The sequence below is a fragment of the Bos indicus genome, chromosome 4, assembly GCF_029378745.1.
Source record: "Bos indicus isolate NIAB-ARS_2022 breed Sahiwal x Tharparkar chromosome 4, NIAB-ARS_B.indTharparkar_mat_pri_1.0, whole genome shotgun sequence".
Lineage (NCBI taxonomy): Eukaryota > Metazoa > Chordata > Mammalia > Artiodactyla > Bovidae > Bos > Bos indicus.
The window spans coordinates 59764243-59786667 of NC_091763.1; the positions used below are offsets into that span (position 1 = coordinate 59764243).

General features: G+C 40.8%; 1 long non-coding RNA gene across 2 annotated transcripts in view; it reads right to left on the reverse strand.

The window, feature by feature from the left end:
• LOC139182717 (uncharacterized) overlaps positions 1-16427 on the reverse strand; it is a 170170-nt gene extending 153743 nt beyond the window's left edge. For both annotated transcript variants that reach the window (XR_011566247.1, XR_011566248.1), the window contains exon 1: positions 13570-16427. This is a non-coding gene — a long non-coding RNA (uncharacterized lncRNA). The remainder of the gene's footprint in view (positions 1-13569) is intronic.
• Between the last annotated feature and the right edge of the window lie 5998 nt (positions 16428-22425).

A 22425-nucleotide genomic window follows, 5' to 3' on the forward strand; every position in this document is an offset into this window, starting at 1 on the left:
TCCAGGGGATCTTCCCCACCCAGGGATAGAACCGTCACCTCCTGCATCTCCTGCATTGGCTAGGGGATTCTTTACCACTAGCATCACCTGGGAAGGCCATTCTCTGGGAAATGGTTCCCCTAAAATGACCCACCAGTGTACCCCTTAGAAAATCTCTTTGTACCCTGGTCTGAGGATCACCGGCTGTCATCACAGTGAAGCTCATCTGAAGCTCTCCTCCTCTTGTGAGCATCTCTCCCCCAGCAGTTTCCCTCACTCTCTTCACTGAAATTTAGAGCCTCTCTACTAAATTTCAGGCCAGCCTTTCCAGCCCTGGCATGGTATTCCCACATGCACACCTATCTGAAAACTTACAATCCACACACCCCAAGATAACATTATCCCTGTCTCAGCCCCCAAAATAGGTTACACCATCTCTTATATTTTCTATTTTACACAGTGGCATCACAAACCTTCCAGAAACTCAAGCTAAAAACATTAACTCTGAACAGTGAATCTAGTAAGAATTGAGATAATTAGCTGATCTCTAGCCAGCAGACTAATGAAGCTCAGACATGACACTTTCTGGGTGGTCTTGGAAGCTGGAAGTACAGAAGGTATATCTCTTTCCCTTGAAGATGAATCTTAACAGATGAGATCTCAGTAGGTGGAGATAGGCTGATTCTTCTGACAATGGTCAGTAAGCCCTCCAGAATAAGCCAGGGAACCTTGGTTAAGACTGAGCCTCTTAATTTGGTTCTAGTAAATTAGAATGGGTCTTATACAGGAAGGATATAGTTATAACACCATCCCCTCCCATGGGATTACAGATCTAATGTGATTGGACTAGAAGCCTTGTTTCTGGTTCTATTCAAAGACAGCTTTCCCATGTTCCTTTTCACGTCTAGAGTTAAAATACTGGTCATGAGGTGCTGACATTAGCTGCTTAGTCGTGTCCAACTCTGTGACCCTATGGACTGCAGTTGGCCAGGCTCCTCTGGCCATGGGATTCTCCAGGAAAGAATACTGGAGTAAGTTGCATGCTCTCCTCCAGGGAATCCTCTCAGCCCAGGTCTCCCACATTGCAGGCATATTCTTTACCTTTTGAGCCACCAGGAATTCCCAAGAATATTGGAGTGGGTAGCCTATTCCTTCTCCAGGGGATCTTCCTAACCCAGGAATCAAACCGGGGTCTCCTGCACTGCAGGTGGGTTCTTTACCAGCTGAGCTACCAGGAATTAAATACCAAGAACTACAGTTTGCTCTTTGAGATGTTAACCATTCCTCAGTCCCAAGGTCTGGAAGAAGACACTACAATGAACTAAGGTGGGGTCTACTTCACAGCTTCTACAGAGGAACCTGAGAGATATGTATTATATATAATCTCAACATAAGAAAAGGGGGAAGAGACACTGAAAGTAAATAGAGCCCTAAGCAAGTAGGATGGGAACTTGAGATACAAAAATATTCAGATGCTCTGGACTAATAAAGACTAATTCATGGAAAGTATTACTGGACAATAATTATTCATGTGAATATTCCCACAAAGACTGCTGAAGATGTGCATTATACAGAGCTCCTTCCATTTTAAGGGGGGGAAAATCAACTTAAACTAGCTGAAAAGAAAAAAAAAAAAAAAACTGTGGGATTTATTAATTCATGTGACTGGAGAATTCAGGGGCACATCAGCCTTAGACACTGTTAGACCCTCAGGCTCATGCTGCCAAGCCATGTATTTTCCTCCCCATTTTCAGTTCTGCCCTCCTCCTTGGTCAGCTTCATTTTCCAAGCAACCTATCAAATTCAACCAAGGAAATGAAGGAAAATGAATGCTAGCAATTCTACACTATGACCCTTATAGCTAGTGATACACAGAGGAAGAAAGAGTCCACAACCAATCTCCAGGAGGGCATTTGACTGACCCGATTTTGGACACGTGTATGTCCTTGAACCGCTCATTTTGTCAGGGGAACGAGGGAGTTTGATGGCCAGTGCTTGAGTCCATCTATCACTGTGGCCACCTGGTAAGCCTTAGAAACTCCCTGACAGTATTCCCCACAGGAAGAAGTTATATACCAAAGAGAAAAGGAAGAAAAGGGAAGGGGAGGGAAGCAAGCCAGAAAAATCAAGCTGTAACTATTAAAGACCCTGGTAGGAGGATTCCCATGTTTGCTGGCTTGGTTTCTTTTCCTTCTCTGCTTTCAGAGACTGATTTTCTCCTGCCAGATTGGTTCCTCTGGATCTTTTCTTTCAAAATCAGTACATAAGAGAGAATGGGGAAAAAGAAGAGAAAAGACATAAGGTGTGCAGGGGTGTGATTTGGCAAAACTTGGAGAGAAAGAGGCACAGAGCTGAGATTGTGTGAGAAAAATGGATGGGTGACAAAGGAAATATTTAAAGTATTGCTTTAGGTTATGTAATGCCTTTCATGTGGTTTAAGCAAATAAGTAAACAGAGAGCTATTCTGAACTGTTGTTGGGTTTCTAAATCATTCCTTTGACAACTATAGTATGATTAGATCCTATTGTAGAGTATTGTACAAATACTATACTCTATTAATGTTTACACATGTATCTCCCTTACTAGATCAAAGTTTTCCTGAAGGTCGTTATATCTTACACCATAGTGCTTTGCACACAGAAAGGACTCAGAAACTTAATTGTTGATGTGTGATTTTTTTTCACTCTCAAGATACTCCAATAAATTAGGTCCTTCATTTTTAAAAATCCTAAAGATCGTGTTTCCATGGCCTCTGATTACAACTTTTTTTAAGTACACAAGAATTCCCTTTGTGCCTTCATAAACTCATTCTAAGGAATTTTCTCTCTTCATTTAAAAATCAAGATAGTTAGATCAGATCAGATCAGATGAGTTGCTCAGTCATGTCCTACTCTTTGCGACCCCATGAATCGCAGCACGTCAGGCCTCCCTGTCCATCACCAACTCCCAGAGTTCACTCAGACTCACGTCCATCGAGTCAGTGATGCCACCCAGCCATCTCATCCTCTGTCATCCCCTTCTCCTCCTGCCCCCAATCCCTCCCAGCATCAGAGTCTTTTCCAATGAGTCAACCCTTTGCATGAGGTGGCCAAAACACTGGAGTTTCAGCTTTAGCATCATTCCTTCCAAAGAAATCCCAGGGCTGATCTCCTTCAGAATGGACTGGTTGGATCTCCTTGCAGTCCAAGGGTCTCTCAAGAGTCTTCTCCAACACCACAGTTCAAAGGAATCAATTCTTCGGTGCTCAGCCTTCTTCACAGTCCAACTCTCACATCCATACAGGACCACAGGAAAAACCATAGCCTTGACTAGACGGACCTTTCTTGGCAAAGTAATGTCTCTGCTTTTCAATATGCTATTTAGGTTGGTCATAACTTTCCTTCCAAGGAGTAAGCGCCTTTTAATTTCATGGCTACAGTCACCATCTACAGTGATTTTGGAGCCCAGAAAAATAAAGTCTGACACTGTTTCCACTGTTTCCCCATCTATTTCCCATGAAGTGATGGGACCAGATGCCATGATCTTCATTATCTGGATGTTGAGCTTTAAGCCAACTTTTTTACTCTCCTCTTTCACTATCATCAAGAGGCTTTTGAGTTCCTCTTCACTTTGTGCCATAAGGGTGGTGTCATCTGCATATCTGAGGTTATTGATATTTCTCCCGGCAATCTTGATTCCAGCTTGTGTTTCTTCCAGTCCAGCGTTTTTCATGATGTACTCTGCATATAAGTTAAATAAACAGGGTGACAATATACAGCCTTGACATACTCCTTTTCCAATTTGGAACCAGTCTGTTGTTCCATGTCCAGTTCTAACTGTTGCTTCCTGACCTGCATACAAATTTCTCAAGAGGCAAATCAGGTGGCCTGGTATTCCCATCTCTTTCAGAATTTTCCACAGTTTATTGTGATCCATACAGTCAAAGGCTTTGGCATAGTCAATAAAGCAGAAATAGATGCTTTTGTGGAACTCTCTTGCTTTTTCCATGATCCAGCGGATGTTGGCAATTTGATCTCTGGTTCCTCTGCCTTTTCTAAAACCAGCTTGAACATCAGGAAGTTCACGGTTCACATATTGCTGAGACTGGCCTGGAGAATTTTGAGCATCACTTTACTAGCCTGTGAGATGAGTGCAATTGTGCGGTAGTTTGAGCATTCTTTGGCATTGCCTTTCTTTGGGATTGGAATGAAAACTAACCTTTTCCAGTCCTGTAGCCACTGCTGAGTTTTCCAAATTTGCTGGCATATTGAGTGCAGCACTTTCACAGCATCATCTTTCAGGATTTGGAATAGCTCAACTGGAATTCCATCACCTCCACTAGCTTTGTTCATAGTGATGCTTTCTAAGGCCCACTTGACTTCACATTCCAGGATGTGAGCACACCATCATGATTATCTGGGTCATGAAGATCTTTTTTGTAGAGTTCTTCTGTGTATTCTTGCCACCTCTTCTTAATATCTTCTGCTTCTGTTAGGTCCATATCATTTCTGTCCTTTATCAAGCTCATCTTTGCATGAAATGTTCCTTTGGTATCTCTGATTTTCTTGAAGAGATCCCTAGTCTTTCCCATTCTGTTGTTTTCCTCTATTTCTTTGCATTGATCGCTGAAGAAGGCTTTCTTATCTCTTCTTGCTGTTCTTTGGAACTCTGCATTCAGATGTTTATATCTTTCCTATTCTCCTTTGCTTTTCGCTTCTCTTCTTTTCACAGCTATTTGCAAGGCCTCCCCAGACAGCCATTTTGCTTTTTTTGCATTTCTTTTCTATGGGAATGGTCTTGATCCCTGTCTCCTGTACAATGTCATGAACCTCATTCCATAGTTCATCAGGCACTCTATCTATCAGATCTAGGCCCTTAAATCTATTTCTCACTTCCACTGTATAATCATAAGGGATTTGATTTAGCTCATACCTGAATATTCTAGTGGTTTTCCCTACTTTCTTCAATTTAAGTCTGAATTTGGCAATAAGGAGTTCATGGTCTGAGCCACAGTCAGCTCCTGGTCTTGTTTTTGCTGACTGTATAGAGCTTCTCCATCTTTGGCTGCAAAGAATATACTCAATCTGATTTCGGTGTTGACCATCTGGTGATGTTCATGTGTAGAGTCTTCTCTTGTGTTGTTGGAAGAGGGTGTTTGTTATGACCAGTGCATTTTCTTGGCAAAACTCTATTAGTCTTTGCCCTGCTTCATTCCATATTCCAAGGCCAAATTTGCCTGTTACTTCAGGTGTTTCTTGGCTTCCTACTTTTGCATTCCAGTCCCCTATAATGAAAAGGACATCTTTTTTGGGTATTAGTTCTAAAAGGTCTTGTAGGTCTTCATAGAACTGTTCAACTTCAGCTTCTTCAGCATTACTGGTCGGGGCATAGACTTGGATTACTGTGATATTGAATGGTTTGCCTTGGAAATGAACAGAGATCATTCTGTCGTTTTTGAGATTGCATCCAAGTACTGCATTCCGGACTCTTCTGTTGACCATGATGGCTAGTCCATTTCTTCTGAGGGATTCCTGCCTGCAGTAGTAGATATAATGGTCATCTGAGTTAAATTCACCCTTTCCAGTCCATTTCAGTTCGCTGATTCCTAGAATGTCGACATTCACTCTTGCCATCTCTTGTTTGACCACTTCCAATTTGCCTTGATTCATGGACCTGACATTCCAGGTTCCTATGCAATATTGCTCTTTACAGCATTGGACCTTGCTTCTATCACCAGTCACATCCACAGCTGGGTATTCCTTTTGCTTTAACAAGATAATTAAGGCAATATAACCTATCAACATCACAGAATCAAAGTAAGTAAGGCATGGAAGAGAACTTAAAATACCAAAACCAACTCCTTCATTTGCTAGAAGGAAATGGGATCTCTTTCTAGTTAAATTATTTGTTGACCCATATGACTATTTAGAGCCTAAATCACGGATTTGAGTTCCAAAACTACAGTTTCAGGACTGTTTCTATGCATCATCTTGCCTCGTAAACATTACACCTTCTTGAAGACATGTTCAATCCTCTTCTCTTCATACTGCTGCTGCTGCTAAGTCGCTTCAGTCGTGTCTGACTCTGTGCGACCCCACAGACAGCAGCCCGCCAGGCTAAATAAGTATAATTATTCCTGCCTTTCCCATAGTTCCCAATTAAAAAAAAAAAAAAAAACAGTGTGTGAATAATATGGGGTAGTATAAGAACACATCTTTAGATTCTGACCAGTCTTGATTCTTCTTTTTTGAAGTTGTATGATTTGGTGGAAGTTTTTCTATAAAATTCATGTAATCATACTTATAGTTTACCAGGTATCTATAAGGTACTGAACTGTAGGCACCGAAAAGATAAAACAAATAACATATCATAGACCCTAAACATATATTAGGAGTTTTTTTCTGCCAAACCACAACCCCATCCATAGCTGAATAACATTTATGAAAAATACTGAAACATACAGAAGTCTATGTCAGAAGTTACAATTTTAGCTCAATGAAGAAACTGCAGTTGAAAGTTGGAATATCAAGAAATTTAAGTACTATATGTTAAATTAATCATTGCTCAAGTTAATAACATTTCTTAGCTAACTCACAGCCCCATGATACTAATGAAATAAAATATTGCTTTAATTTTTTTTTTATCATGAGAATGTATTAGCACCAAATAAGAATAGGAGCCCAAACCACAAAGTACTCAGAGGGGTCTGAGATTTATTTAAAAGACAAAGTTATTTTGTCACTGATAGCAGTAGAGATTAGAAACTAAGTAACAACTCTCTCTCAAACATTACCACCTAATTTACAATAGCGCAGCAGCAAGGAGAGCAGTCTTGTAGATGAAAAGTAATTTGATAAAATAATGGCTGCCATTTTTCTACTGCAATTGCTCTGCAACATAATTTATAGGGCCCATACTTCTCATCTCCTTGATGACAGGTAATGGAAAAAATTTCAGCAGCAAACCTTGATAGTAGGCTAAGACCATTTGGATCAGTATTTCTAACTCATTTTTAACTGTTTCCTCAATTATCTTCTTTCAAATTTTATCCCATTTCATCAAAAAGAAGGACAAAGGTTGATAATAAGAAAATCTCTGTTCAACATTGAGACTTTCAGATTAAAAATAGCTGTAAAATGATTTTGACTCTATATTGTAAAGATATTGGTTCATTTTCTACATTGAGATGATAATAAATTAATCTACAACTATCACCATGAATACTAAAAGATGCAATACAGAGTTACATGTATGGCTCTTCTAAAAATGAAGCTCACAATTTTTTTTTTTTTTTAGTTGACTCTGTGCCCTATGCATTTCAAGTAAGCCCTGAAGTAATTTAAAAATTATCACAAAATGTGATATTTAAGAACAAAAGTGAAACAGACCACCAGAAAGATGTAGGTGGAATATAAATTTTAAGCACCTAAGTTGAGTTGATTAAAATCTTGAATCCTAAATTTAGCTATTGAATTTCTGTAATCAAATGATATAAATAATGAACAACTGCAGTAACTTTCACTTTTAGCCACTCACACCATCCTTTCCCTCACATTTTGTATGAATTCTAATTTCTTCCATACTCTTTGTATGGATCTTATCTTGATTTTGGGATTATGTGGGGTAAAATGATAAATAGGTAAGTCAGATATTTGATCCTTAATCTTTCCTAGTCATAGGTCAGGATGCCACATCTCCATGCAAGATAATAGGGGGGGAAAGACCATTAAAAACCCAAAAGATAAAATTTTAAAGTACTAAGTTAAGAAACGACTAATTATATTTTATAAAGGCTTCCCAGGTGGTGCTAGTGGTAAAGAATCTGCCTGCCAATGCAGGAGACATAAGAGACTCAGGTTCGATCCCTGGGTTGGGAAGATCCTTTGGAGGATGGCATGGCAACCCCTCCAGTATGCTTGCCTGGAGAATTCCATGGACAGAGGAGCCTGGTGGACTATAGTCCATTGGGTTGCAAAGATTCGGACATGACTGAAGTGACTTAGCACTCATGCATGACAACTAAGATTATGCTATTGATATTCAGCTGTTCCTCCTAGTAAGTGCTAAGCATAAAATTTAACCTTTTAGAAACTGCTCCTAGAGCAAGGCAATATACTCTGTATTTAACACAGTCAAAGAAGTTTCATTATTTCTGGTACAGTTGAAGGACAACTATACAATCCATCTAAAGAAACTATTCCAAAATATTTACATAAAAATCTACATGTTTATTCTCCCAATAAATAATCAGAAACTTCGGTGTTCTGGGCACCATTCTGGAAGCACGAGATTTAATAGCAAAGCTGCCTTTGCTGAGTTTCCTTTCATTCCAGGGAAGAATACACAAAAAAATAGATCTGGAATACAACAGGCAAGTGCTCTGAAGAAAAATAAAGCACCATGGAGGAGAGAAAAACATAGGTAATATTTTAAATAATTAAATCTGAGATAATACAGATTAATATTTTTCAGAGTAACTAAGAAAACACCTTTAAGGAGAAAATTTTGGAGCAAACTGCTGAAAGTGATTATGTAGCCAACAGAAAAGCATGTCCTAAGGTCCTGAGGCAGGATATTAGAAAGGAGACCTAGGGTACAAACCAGGATAATGCTAATTTAAAATAGAATTCCACATCATTTTATATCTTTCCTCTCTCTAATCGGGTTTTGACAACAATGTTTTAAAACAGAGTAAAGAAATAATGATAGTCTGAGATCAACTTCCTGGGCATAATTAGGCCAATATATAGCTTCTGAATGTTGAGAAAAAGGATTCTGATAAGCCAATTAATTATTAAGTTGCCTTTAATCATCCTTGGCAATTTTCCTAGTAACATGAAATTGCTTTGCATTGTGACTGATAATAAAACACATGCTCTTAAGTTATGCTTCTCATATGAAATACAGTTTGAGGAAATGATAATTCAGTTGTTTCTAAGCTAACAGAGTCTGAAATGTATGTCCAGAATTTGGTCTATAATTTTGAAGTCATAAAGTGACTGCTTCCTGAAAGAAGCATAAAACTAGAACTAATTTAAGAGTTTGACTATTAGAGGTAGGGCTCATCACTCAGGAAAGATTTTGTGTGGTTTTTCTGCCATGTGATTCTCTCTTGGGGTTTTGTTCAACTTGACCTGTGAGAAATTCTAAGGGAAATGAGGCTGAACTAGCTTAACTATGGTGAAGGTGCTGAGGATGGCATGTGAAGAGAGAAACCTGTCATGTGTATATGTTAGCAGAACGCTCAAGGTTTTCTGGAGAATTTATCAACAACTAAAATGGTTTTCTTTGATGGTGGTCATCTCAAAACAAAACAAACAAACAAATTCCAGCCTAACTTCTCTACTACTTGCCAGATAATTATTTTACTGAAAAAATGCAAAAATGTTTTTTCTCGGATTAACTATAGTTATTGTTGTTGTTTAATTACCCTCACCCCTCTCTCTCTTTTAATCTTGATTTTTTCCTTTGTTTCTTGGCTCAGTCTACCATGTCTCCCCAACATTTGAGTGTACAATTTTCCTTCCAAATGACTTTGAGAATACAAACATATCCAGTTAAATATCTCTGAATTATTCCTTGGTTAATCTTCACTGATCCTTCAAGAATCTAATGAAAGTTATTGAGTTTCTCCCCTCCTAAAATGCAACACATCCATGCACAGAAAATTTTATGCAGATTCTCAGGCTTCTGTGAGAATCCCCTTGTGTCACATAAAGTAAGAGCTCCTGCTGATATGGAATTACAGACTTCTCTAATGCCACCCACAAAAACTTTACATCCAATTACAAGTCAGACAGACACAAACTAACACTTTATAAATATTTATAGATTTTATTTATAAATATTATATATTTATAAATATTTATATTTATTTATTTTTATAAATATATTTATAAATATTTATAAATTATTTATTTATAAGTCATTTATAAATATTAAATATTAGCACTTCTCATTCTGCTCTTTCATGAAGCCATGTAATGAGCACAGCATCTCTACCTGTCATGAGCTTGATCTGAATACCTGATAAAACCTGCCTCCTTAGAGAATGCAATGTGTTTAAATTGTTCTATAAGCCAACGAAGCCTTTGATGGCTTCTATTAACTTGCTTATGACATTGTCAAGATAGTTTTGCCTGATACTCCTAGTTTCCTATGGGATTTTGCCAAATAATATAGCCAATATTATCAGCTCTGTTTCTTTCTCTCTTTCTCTCTTTAGTCCCTAAGTCATGTCTGACTCTTGCAACCCCATGGATTGTAGCCTGCCAGGCTCCTCTGTCCATGAGATTCTCCAGGCAAGAATACTGGAGTGGGTTGCCATTTCTTTCTCCAGGGGATCTTCCCAACCCAGGGATTGAACCCAGGTCTCCTGCACTGCAGGCAGATTCTTTACCAACTGAGCTATGAGGGAAGTCTGTTTCTTTAACCAAGGCTAACTGTAGCATATCTACTGTTTGTTTCACATAATTAGAATCTTTCAGACAGCATCACATGCACCATATTATCAAAACCCAAGAAATTCTCCAGAAAAAGAACGAGATCTTCACTGTACCTAGTGGACTTACCTCTCATAGCTTTACCTTTCCAGTTTAGCAAGTAACCAGCTTGATAATGAGAAATATAAAATTTAAATTGGAAATAATCCTTTTACATGCTCAATAACATTATTATACCTTATTGAAGAAGGTCAATAAGCTGGCATTGAATGTACATTGGGAATATGTGCCCACAGGAAAGCTGAGATCCAATATCAATGTTAAAAATGCAGAAACCTATCTCGCTTGGCAATTTTCCTTGAAAAAGTGAGTAGTTTTTGTGCTTTCTAATGCTTAGAAAAAATCCAATTTGTTGAAATTGAGCATACGCTAAATAATTAATGTGCATGTCCTAAAAGCTATTCATTGTAAAGCTAGTCCGGCCCTTATTTAAGTCATCCTGCATAGGTATTCTGCATCACTCAATACCTAATAAAAAATAATTGAGATAACCACAGAACTAAAGGCACTCAGCCAGGTCACTTAGCAAAACTCAGTGTTGAGGAGCTGTTTTCCATAGCTTCAACATGTGTTGTGACAACTTTCATCTGCACTATATTTCCAAGAATGTCTGCATGGCAAACAGTCTTAAAAGAAAGAGATAATGTCTCCCTCTGTGCAGAGAATAGAGGTCTTTAGTGACAAGAATAATTTAAAAAGTCTCTCCCTCTGGAACAAATTTTAGCAAACTGGCTAGCATCTTCTTCATAACACTGAGACTCAGGATTCCTCAGCTATGCCACAGATCCACTCTCTACACTATGTATCTAGATCATTTCATATCATGCCATAGGACTTAGGGGACAAAGGAAACCAATAAGAACAGGAAGTTCAAGTTTCTTGATCTGCCCAGAATAATAAATCCTTTGTCTCTGATCCAGGAGTCTCCTGTCTTCTACCAGCATTTTAAAACAGAGGCCGACTAACTTGTTATTCTGCAGTCTGGGTGAAATCTCAGACTCTTCATGGTTCTTGATGCTAAGCTAAATAAGCAAAGCCAATTGAGATAGAAAATTGAATCTAGGAACTTCTGCATTTGGCCAAGACAGAGTAACGAACCAAATTTAATATCATGCCCAAAATAACTATAACAATAAAAAAATACAGGAACACAATGTTTTTAAGACACTTGTACATCAGGCAGTATAGAACAGTGATCTCTGAGAGAGGGGGAACAAAGTGCCTGCTAGAATTTCCAGTCTGCAAAGAGAAGAACCCAGCAAGAGCCATCAGTTCCCCTAAGTTAAGGAGATACAGTTGAGAAATCTAAGCAATTAGAGTTTGCAAGGCAGAGGAAAGGACAGAAGGAAATGGCACAGAGAAAGAACTCCAGAGACTGGAGAGAATTCTCCTTCAGTCATCAACTGAGTACTGATCAGTGCACATGTATGAAGAAATCACCAAAGGCAGAGAAAAGAAGCCCCCCTGGGGCTCACAAAGGGCAAGGAATAATTTGTGCTCCCAACAGCCGGAGTGAAAACCCCCTAAGTGATGGAGAACATAAAAGAGTATTGTCTCAGTTCTTTTTTCTTTTTTTAAGTCTCTCAGTCGTGTCCAACTCTTTGTGACCCCATGGACTGTACAGTCCATGGAATTCTCCAGGCCAGAATACTGGAGTGGGTAGCTCTTCCCTTCTCCCTTACCAACCAAGGGATTGAACCCAGGTCTCCTGTATTGCAGGTGGATTCTTTACCAGCTGAGATACCACGGAAGTGGAATAAAATCATCCCCAGACTAAATTAAGACTGCTCTGGATCCACCAGACACCTCAAAAGAATCAAACTGCTTCCAAGTGACTTAGCTGCACCCCAGAACAAAATTCAAGAATATTTATATTAATAAACAAGTAACAATATTCAGCATGCAACAAGGTAACATTCATCATATCTGTATCCAATCAAAAGTCACTATACGTGCAAAGAAGCAGGAAAATACAACTTGTGGATGGTGGAGGGAGATATCCAGGAGATTCTCTCTATTCAAAATGTGATTCACAGATCAGGAGCATCTGTCACCTGGGAGCTCGTTAGAAATGCAAAAAATGTTAGGCCCCACCTCAGCTCCACTGAATCAGAATCTGCATTTCAATAAGATCCCTCAGGAGATTAAATGCACATGAAAATTTGAGAGTCACAGAACTAAAACTCAGAAGTCAAGGGAGTAATTCTAAGGACTGACTTGAAGAAATGTTTGCTCAGAGACTTATATAAAGAACACAGATGTGGAAAGGAATATTTATTAAGCATATTCTAGATTCTGGATATTTTATTTTCTAAACATATAACAAAGTAATATATGCACTTGTTAATAAAAATAAAATTCTATAATAGGTGTTTTAAATGGAAAGTAGAATTCCCCAATCCACCTTTTCCAATCTGAACTCTGGCTTTCAAAAGGTGATCACTTTTAACTTTTTTGTTTCAGCTCTTCTAGTAGTTAGTTCTTTAATATTTAAAAATATGCTTACATTAAAATCTCTTGATCTGTCAAATCTCTCTGGTATAAAATATAAAGACAGCTTACTAATACTATTTTTCTAGCCTCTCCTTATTTTTGACAGTTACTATAAATTTTTACTATAACTTTACATTTCTACTGGACATCTATGTAATTTTAAATCATTAATATATGTATATATAATATTTCTTTTTTTCTTAAGTAATGGCATCCTTTGATGGCAGTAATGCAACTATTGGAATAAGAGATCACAGGAGAGGGGGACTTCCCTGTTAAGAATCCACCTTCCAATGCGGGGGACACGGGTTAGATCCCTGGTCTGGGAACTAAGATCTGCCATGCCGCAGGGCAACTAAGCCCGCACACTCTGGAGCCTAGGGCTCCGCAACTAGAGAGAAACCCACGCACCTCAACAAAGATCCTGAGTGCTGCAGCTAAGACCAAATAAATAAATAAAAGACCACAAGAGAAAGAGCAGGTGACATGTCTGGAAGACAGACGTGGAGTACAGAAAGAGGGTGGAACAGAGTCATTCAGTGACTATCACTGTAAAAATACAGTACATTATATAGATATCTGCATCATCAATTTTCAACTCCAAAATAGTACTTACATTTTCATTACAATCTTCATTAGGGAGCAGTTTTTCTTTAAAACCTTGGCTGGATGGCAAATTAAAATTTGGGGTGAATTCATAGTCCCACGGGGTTCTTAGGCTGAATATTCCAAGTGAAGGGTTCCAGCTTCACCACAAATTTCTGTTTTAAAAAAGTATTGAGTTTTGCTTTTACAAAAGAAGATTCTCAAAGGAAGCGGGAAACACCCAACCACAGCACACTGAGTATTCTTCCTTACTTTACAAGCACTAAGGGCTGCAGCCCTCTGCTTCAAGGCTGACACTGGCGGCTGAAGAAAAATCTCACTAATTATGGTTTTTAAAACAAAATGAAAAAGACACAGAGACAACCTGATCATGGTGCACTGACCCTTTGGAGGCTGCTCAGTCCGCCCTTGCTTCTGGTGATGGTTATAAACAATTTATATGTTTCAAAGAAAGTATTACTTTAAAAAAGAGAGGGGAGGAGGGACAAGGAGAGAGAGAGAAAGAAAAGAAAGAAAAAAAAAAAAACACCCGAACTCCTTCCCCCAAGTTTCCAATTCTGCATGAGGCCCTTAAATATTGCACTGGGAAGATGGGGTGCAGGGAGACGCTCGATTCCGGCTTAACATGACTGGCGAAAGGGGGAGGTCGTGGGGACAAAACCTTTAAAAACATATTTCAGGGACCCAGAGTCTGGCTTACCCTCGCGGGCCGAACCGTTTCCAGCAAACCGGCTTCCGGAACCGGAGAGGGTCTTGGGGGCCAGTTTCAGGAAAGAGCGAGCTACGTGGGTACGTGGGTACGTGGCTAACCCGGGGCTGGCGGGGGCGCCCTCTGGTGGCGAGTCGCCTGTGGCGGCGCAGGGACCACAGGGGCCTTGGGCCTGGGCCTGTTGTAATCGTTCCACCTGTGACCTCCGCCTCGCACCCATTCCCACTGGCCTTCCCTATTGGAGGCCCGACTTACAGACAATTAGGGCTCTTCGGCCTGGTCAGCTGAGCTCTTGCTATTGCCCTCGAGGCCCTTGGTCCAGGCGTCCACATGAGCAGTCTGCCACTGGCTAAGTACCCAGGTGGCTGCTTTGCCACCTGCATTGGGAGTCCTTGGGTCGTAGAGGCGGACGCTGGTCAGCACGTTGCCCCGCCAACTCCGGTGCTCTGGTCCAGGTCGCCAGCACGCGGGGGTCAAAGCGGGCAGCTGCAAGTACATGCCAAGGTCCGGCCCGGTGTGCTGCCCACAAAGCCTCTCAGATGCTCGGGATAGTATCTGCTTCAGCTCCTCAAAGTATAAGAATATTAGTGGTCTTCTCCCCTCGGTACCATGTCACTCTTTAGTACCAATATCTGAAAATTCTGCCTGTACCCAGAACTTAATAAAATCAAACAGTTATCTCAGCTGCTTCTTCAGCCCCTCTTTAGGCGCTCACAGTTTTAGTCCCTGGAAGGAGAAATTGATACCAATCTCTCCTCTTCATTATCATTCTCACTCCTTCCTGCCCTGCCTTTAGCAAACCCTCCTTCATCTCTCCTGGATGTGTATATATATATGAGTCCCATTAGTTATCAATAGATGTCAGTGCTAAGTTGCTTCAGAAGTGTCCGACTCTTTGTGACCCCAAGAAGGCCTGCCAGCCTCCTGTATCTATGGGATTTCCCAAGCAAAAATACTGGAGTGGGTTGCCATTTCCTTCTCCAGGGAAATGTTAATGCCTATGTGACTTAAAAAGTGGTCCTTTATGAGTTAATTCCTATGAGATCTAAATGGTACTATTAGCAGAATTATATAGTTATTTAAAGCTTGGCTGTGAATATTATATGCCTATATATGTTTTATTCATATGTAAAAACTTATAAAAGTATACATATAAAACAAACATACAAAAGCATCTCATGTTTAAGTTAACATGAAAATGAGCATTTACTATGTTCTTTCCATTTTTTTCCTGTAATGCTATGTGGTTCCTCAACATCAATTCAGTTCAGTTCAGCCGCTCAGTCGTGTCCAACTCTGCGATCCCATGAATCGCAGCACTCCAGGCCTCCCTGTCCATCACCAACTCCCGGAGTTCACTCAGACTCACGTCCATTGAGTCAGTGATGCCACCCAGCCATCTCATCCTCTGTCGTCCCCTTCTCCTCCTGCCCCCAATCCCTCCCAGCATCAGAGTCTTTTCCAATGAGTCAACTCTTCGCATGAGGTGGCCAAAGTACTGGAGTTTCAGCTTTAGCATCATTCCCTCCAAAGAAATCCCAGGGCTGATCTCCTTCAGAATGGACTGGTTGGATCTCCTTGCAGTCCAAGGGACTCTCAAGAGTCTTCTCCAAGACCACAGTTCAAAGGCATCAATTCTTCGGCGCTCAGCTTTCTTCACAGTCCAACTCTCACATCCATACATGACCACAGGAAAAACCATAGCCTTAACTACATGGACCTTTCTTGGCAAAGTAATGTCTCTGCTTTTGAATATGCTATCTTGGTTGGTCATAACTTTCCTTCCAAGGAGTAAGTGTCTTTTAATTTCATGGCTACAGTCACCATCTGTAGTGATTTTGGAGCCCAGAAAAATAAAGTCTGACACTGTTTCCACTGTTTCCCCATTTATTTCCCATGAAGAGATGGGACCAGGTGCCATGATCTTCATTTTCTGAATGTTGAGCTTTAAGCCAACCTTTTTACTCTCCACTTTCACTTTCATCAAGAGGCTTTTGAGTTCCTCTTCACTTTGTGCCATAAGGGTGGTATCATCTGCATATCTGAGGTTATTGATATTTCTCCCGGCAATCTTGATTCCAGCTTGTGTTTCTTCCAGTCCAGCGTTTCTCATGATGTACTCTACATATAAGTTAAATAAACAGGGTGACAATATACAGCCTTTACGTACTCCTTTTCCTATTTGGAACCAGTCTGTTGTCCCATGTCCAGTTCTAACTGTTGCTTCCTGACCTGCATACAAATTTCTCAAGAGGCAAATCAGGTGGCCTGGTATTCCCATCTCTTTCAGAATTTCCCACAGTTTATTGTGATCCACACAGTCAAAGGCTTTGGCATAGTCAATAAAGCAGAAATAGATGCTTTTCTGGAACTCTCTTGCTTTTTCCATGATCCAGCAGATACTGGCAATTTGATCTCTGGTTCCTCTGCCTTTTCGAAAACCAGCTTGAACATCAGGAAGTTCACGGTTCACATATTGCTGAAGCCTGGCTTGGAGAATTTTGAGCATTACTTTACTAGCGTGTGAGATGAGTGCAATTGTGCAGTAGTTTGAGCATTCTTTGGCATTGCCTTTCTTTGGGATTGGAATGAAAACTGACCTTTTCCAGTCCTGTGGCCACTGCTGAGTTTTCCAAATTTGCTGGCATATTGAGTGCAGCACTTTCACAGCATCATCTTTCAGGATTTGAAAGAGCTCAACTGGAATTCTATCACCTCCACTAGCTTTGTTCGTAGTGATGCTTTCTAAGGCCCACTTGACTTCACATTCCAGGATGTCTGGCTCTAGGTCAGTGATCACACCATCGGGATTATCTGGGTCGTGAAGATGTTTTTGGTACAGTTCTTCTGTGTATTCTTGCACCTCTTCTTAATATCTTCTGCTTCTGTTAAGTCCATACCATTTCTGTCCTTTATTGTGTCCATCTTTGCATGAAATGTTCCCTTGGTATCTCTAATTTTCTTGAAAAGATCTCTAGTCTTTCCCATTCTGTTGTTTTCCTCTATTTCTTTGCATTGATTGCTGAAGAAGGCTTTCTTATCTCTTCTTGCTGTTCTTTGGAACTCTGCATTCAGATGCTTATATCTTTCCTTTGCTCCTTTGCTTTTCGCTTCTCTTCTTTTCACAGCTATTTGTAAGGCCTCCCCAGACAGCCATGTTGCTTTTTTGCATTTCTTTTCCATGGGGATGGTCTTGATCCCTGTCTCCTGTACAATGTCACGAACCTCATTCCATAGTTCATCAGGCACTCTATCTATCAGATCTAGTTTCTTAAATCTATTTCTCACTTCCACTCTATAAACATAAGGGATTTGATTTAGGTCATACCTGAATGGTCTAGTGGTTTTCCCTACTTTCTTCAATTTAAGTCTGAATTTGGCAATAAGGAGTTCATGGTCTGAGCCACAGTCAGCTCCTGGTCTTGTTTCTGCTGACTGTATAGAGCTTCTCCATCTTTGACGGCAAAGAATATAATCAATCTGATTTTGGTGTTGACCATCTGGTGATGTCCATGTACAGAGTCTTCTCTTGTGTTGTTGGAAGAGGGTGTTTGTTATGACCAGTGCATTTTCTTGGCAAAACTCTATCAGTCTTTGCCCTGCTTCATTCCATATTCCAAGGCCAAATTTGCCTGTTACTCCAGGTGTTTCTTGACTTCCTCCTTTTGCATTCCAGTCCCCTATAATGAAAAGGACATCTTTTTTGGGTATTAGTTCTAAAAGGTCTTGTAGGTCTTCATAGAACTGTTCAACTTCAGCTTCTTCAGCACTACTGGTTGGGGCATAGGCTTGGATTACTGTGATATTGAATGGTTTGCCTTGGAAACGAACAGAGATCATTCTGTTGTTTTTGAGATTGCATCCAAGTACTGCATTTCAGACTCTTCTGTTGACCATGATGGCTAGTCCATTTCTTCTGAGGGATTCCTTCCCGCAGTAGTAGATATAATGGTCATCTGAGTTAAATTCACCCATATCCATTCGCTGATTCCTAGAATGTCGACATTCACTCTTGCCATCTCCTGTTTGACCACTTCCAATTTGCCTTGATTCATGGACCTGACATTCTAGGTTCCTATGCAATATTGCTCTTTACAGCATCGGACCTTGCTTCTATCACCAGTCACATGCACAGCTGGGTATTCTTTTTCTTTGGCTCCATCCCTTCATTCTTTCTGGAGTTATTTCTCCACTGATCTCCAGTAGCAAATTGGGCACCTACTGACCTGGGGAGTTCCTCTTTCAGTATCCTATCATTTTGCCTTTTCATACTGTTCATGGGGTTCTCAAGGCAAGAATACTGAAGTGGTTTGGCGTTCCCTTTTCCGGTGGACCACATTCTGTCAGATCTCTCCACCATGACTAAGCGCAGGCAGCTGCGACGACCGGCGCACAGTTGAGAGGAGCTATCCCACGTCTGAGGTCAGGGGCAGAAGCCAGGAGGACCCCATACCCGAAGGGCGGTGGCCAAGAGGAGTTACCCCATGTCTGAGGTCAGGGGCAGTGGCCAAGAGTGCCAGACTGCAACAGTGCAGGAACGGCCGGGAGGAGCTACCCCGTGTCCGAGGTCAGGGGCGGCAGCCGGGAGGAGCTACCCCACGCCCCCACGCCCGAGGCCAGAGGCCGCGGCTGGGAGGAGCAACCCCACGTCCAAGGGCACAGGAGGGCCTAGAGGAGTTATCCCACGTTGAAGGTCAGGAAGGGCAGCGGTGAGGAGATACCCCTCGTCCAAGGTAAGGAGCAGTGGCTGCGCTTTGCTGGAGTAGCCGTGAAGGGATACCCCTCGTCCAAGGTAAGAGAAACCCAAGTAAGATAGTAGGTGTTGCAAGAGGGCATCAGAGGGCAGACACACTGAAACCATAATCATAGAAAACTAGTCAGTCTAATCACACTAGGACCACAGCCTTGTCTAACTCAATGAAACTAAGCCACGCCCGTGGGGCAACCCAAGACAGGCGGGTCATGGTGGAGAGATCTGACAGAATGTGGTCCACTGGAGAAGGGAATGGCAAACCACTTCAGTATTCTTGCCTTGAGAACCCCATGAACAGTTCCTCAACATAGCCTTTGGTATTTGCTTCAAAGTACAGATAAATACTTAACCTCATTTTTATATTTAAAGAAAACTATGGTAAGATGTTTTTCTTAAAGCTTTTTAGTTCAAAACTTGAAATTCCATCCTAAGACCCAAATTACACTCCTCTGCAGAAGTCAGAATTCGTGAGAAGCATGTCACGCTCACCAATGACAGCAGTAAAACAGGGGAAGCCTGTCATGCCAAGACAACACAACAAGCCCTTCTAGAATATGCCAAAACCTGTGGAAAGGGAGAATAATACATCATATGATAAAATGGAAATGTTATCTGACTCCTTTTTAAGTCTTTACACAATTATCTATTCTGTTTCTGTAATTAAAGAGCAGACCATGTTGTCAATTTTATATAATATTACTATAAAGAGACAGAAATGTGTGATAATCACCACCCCAAATTTGGCAGATAAAAAAGCGGTAGCTCCCCTTCCCCCCGAAAATAACAATTTACATTATTTTTTATGCTCAAAGAAAAACTCATGGATTTTTTAATGCCTAGTCAGTTTTCTATATCAACTTGACTTGCAAGGGTAAACTTCCTTCACGGCTTGAACTAGTTCTCATCCCCAATATTGAATTTCTGCTTTAAAAAGTGTTTTTCTGTGTTAGGCTATAATTGTAACCATTTCTGTGTTCCTGGATTATCAACCTTGATGTGAGATTTGTGCTGGATAGAGATAACGCTCTCTATTTTTTTCCACATGGGCAGCTCAGTCCCTTCCTTAAACAGAAGGATAATTAAAGGAAAGGAAACATGAAAAAAAAACACGTGCAGGCCAAGGACCTCCTTACCAAAGAGAATCAGGCCATATTAAGAACACATCAGCTAACTGTAATTTAGAATAGCTTTCTAAGGAGGCACAGAAATATAAAGCCTCTTTTCCAGTGGTTACAGGTTTCATATAGATTCTGTCCAGATAATATGGAAAATGATCGGTCTAAAATGAGTTAACTGCTCAGCATAATCCAGTACCACTCCTGGAAACGTATTCCAAATGAGTGCCATCATTTGCACCAAAAAGTGAGAGAATGCACTTTAGCTCATATGCAGATACAGACCATAGAAGTCTACAAGCCTATAAAACTACCCCTCCCAAAAAAATAAAGTATTAACCATGTATGGACAAAAATATTGTTTATGGTAGTCAAGTGACTCACTCACTCTCCACCCACATCAGCAAACTCAATAAGAATGTCTGTTTTTCTTAACATTTGAATAGAAAATCAGACATATTTCAGTAGCCAAAATACTGGTCTCCTTTGGGTCTCAAGAGCCACCATTAAAAGTGACACTAATTGGTGTCATCGCTGACAGCACAGAGTGATGGGTGCAGGCTCTGCAAAAGAAGCACAGTTCATCTCTGGGAGTGCATACCAGCTTACTCATGGACTGGGAAATTCAGGTAACCCCTGGGTGAGCCTGCCCTTGTCATTCATACTCTGTGAAGACAAAGGATGACAGGACTTTTGATCCAGCATTTCCTCCAAACACTGTTTACTCGCTGCCTCTGTGCACAGTGCCTCCCTTCCCAAGCTGAACTGAGGAGTAGGAACTGAAAGGCAATGAAAGCCTGGCTCTGATCAGTGATGCATGCATGGCAGATGCTGAGAGGCCCAGGGCAGTACTCAGCTGTATGTAGGTGTTATGAGAGGAGCTGAAGACTGTGATGATGATGAAACCTGTACAACAGAATGCTTCAACCCAAAGAAGCACCGCACACCTGAGTAACAGGAATCTTCTTGGGTTCCACTGTTGTTCACTTATGGTGTACATGGAAAACTCATTCTATTGCTAATTCTGGGTTTTGTTTTTACTTTTTATTTATTTGGTTAGTTAGTTGTGGCTATGCCAGGCCTTCGTTGTTGCTCGGGCTTTCCTCTAGTTGCAGCAAGTGGGGGTTACTCGTGCACGGGCTTCTCATTGTGGGGGCTTCTCTTATTGTACGGCACGGGCTCTGGGGCACCCAGGCTTCAGTAGTTGTGGCATGTGGGCTCATGAGTTGCAGCTCCTGGGCTCTGGAGCACAGGCTCAGTAGTTATGCTGCATGGGCTTAGTTGTTCCACAGCATGTGAAGTCTCTCTGGACCAGGGATAGAATCCATGTCTCCTGCATTGGCAGGCAGATTCTTTACCACTGCTGCTGCTACTGCTAAGTCGCTTCAGTCGTGTCTGACTCTGTGCGACCCCATGGACTACAGCCTACCAGGCTCCTCCATCCATAGGATTTTCCAGGCAAGAGTACTGGAGTGGGGTGCCATGAAGCCCTAATTCTGTTTTATTTATATCCTTCATTCTGTTCTTACATAGCATCTGGATTCTTCCTAATATAGTCCTCTTATTCCATACCTATGTAACTGCTGTTGAACTGTAATAGTATATCAGAAAATCTGCATTATAAACCCAAATGTACATAGACTTTATATTTCCTATTGGTAAGAAGAAAAAAAAACCTTTCCTGTTAGGGCATGATCCAGAATGTTCATCTTGAAACAATTTATATACAGATAATTAAGATAGCCAAAGAAATGCCCTCTAAAAAGCCATCCATGTACAAATCACAGATTTTTGAATTAGGGAAAAGAAAGGAGAATAATTTCAAATCAAATATTGAGCAGTTACTGAAAAAAAATAAAGATGCATGAAAGGATCCATCAGTTCAGTTCGGTTTAGTCGCCCAGTCACGTCTGACTCTTTGTGACCCATGGACTGTGGCACGCCAGGCTTCCCTGTCCATCACCAACTCCTGGAGCATACTCAAACTCATGGCATCAGTGATGCCATCCAACTGTCTCATCCTCTGTCGTCCCTTTCTCCTCCCACATTCAATCTTTCCCATCATCAGGGTCTTTTCCAATAAGTCAGTTCTTCACCTCAGGTGGCCAAAATATTGGAATTTCAGCTTCAACATCAGTGCTTCCAAGAAGGGATCCATAATGAATGAATAAATATAGGATACCTTAAAGAGAAAGAGTGCAAATCTGCATATGTACTCCTTTGTTTTATCTTGAGCCATAGAATAGCATAGATTTTACAAGTCATTTTAGAAGTCATTCTGTTCATCAT